This window comes from Macrobrachium nipponense, chromosome 35 (assembly GCF_015104395.2).
Source record: "Macrobrachium nipponense isolate FS-2020 chromosome 35, ASM1510439v2, whole genome shotgun sequence".
Lineage (NCBI taxonomy): Eukaryota > Metazoa > Arthropoda > Malacostraca > Decapoda > Palaemonidae > Macrobrachium > Macrobrachium nipponense.
The window spans coordinates 32,435,921-32,437,290 of NC_061096.1; positions in this window are offsets into that span (position 1 = coordinate 32,435,921).

The following is a 1,370-nucleotide window of genomic DNA, read 5'->3' on the forward strand; positions in this document are numbered from 1 at the left end:
TTTTGGGCACTATTAATCTACCTCTGCTTGCTCTTTCTGATATTTTTAGTTCCATGATATTTTCTGTTATTCCTTCTATCTGTTTCCATGCCTGATTATCATGTAGCGTCTCTTCTCCTTTCTAGACTATATAATTTTAAGGATTGTAGTCTTTCCCAGAGTCTAGGTCCTTAACTTCTTCTATTCTAGCTGTAAAGGACCTTTGTACACTCTCTATTTGTGCAATATCCTTTGATAGTGTGGGTACCATATCATATTGCAATATTCAAGTGGACTACGAACATATGTTTTATAAAGCATAATCATGTGTTCAGCTTTTCTTGTTTTGAAGCCGAGGTAACAACATTCCATTTTTGCTTTACATTTTGCCAACAGAGTTGCTATTTGATCATTGCATAACATGTTCCTATTCATCATCACACCAAGGTCTTTAACTGCTTCCTTATTTGTGATTGTCTCATTATTAGGTCCCCTATATGCATATAGCTTTCCTTCTCTGTCTCCTAATTTATTGATTCAAATTTATCAGAGTTAAATACCATCCTATTTTCCTCTGCCCAATCATATACTTTGTTAAGGTCTCTTTGTAGAGCGTTCCTATCTTCATCACAAGTAATTTCTCTACTTATTCTTGTGTCATCAGCGAAACTACTCACTACCGAATCCTTAACATTACTGTCTATGTCTTCAATCATAATAACAAACAGTATTGCAGCTAACACCGTACCTTGTGGCACACCGGATATTACCTTGGTTTCATCCGATTTCTCATCGTTTGCAATAACTATCGTTTTCGTTGCATAAAAATTCTTTTAACCATCTTTCTACTTTATCTCCGATATTGTGTTTTCTAATTTTCTTTGCTAATATATTATGGTCTACTTTGTCAAAAGCTTTTGCAAAGTCTAGATAAACCACATCTGTTTCCATTCCGCTTTTGCATATTTTTTGAATATGTTCTCGGACGGATGGGGACTATAACAGTTTGGGTTTGTGTACTTTTTGGCCGGGTACGAAAACCAGTGTTGTCCTATATTAAACAACCAAATTATTTTTTATTTTTTTAAAATGTTTCATCAATATTTTTCTTTTTTTCATTACCCTTTCATACACTTTTCCATATATGTGATGTTAGACTCACAGGCCCTATAATTTACCTGCGCCTCTAGGTCTTGATTCCACTTTTGAAAGTAGGGGTGGATATATGCTTAATTTGTTTGGCTCATCCAATAAATCATTGCCTTGTATCACACTTTGTTCTTTGAATAATATTGCAAATGGGCTTTTGGGCGATAGAATGAACTACTTTCTTTAACAAAATAGCAGGGACTCCATCCGGCCCTGCAGCAGCCTCCATTTTTAATTTCATT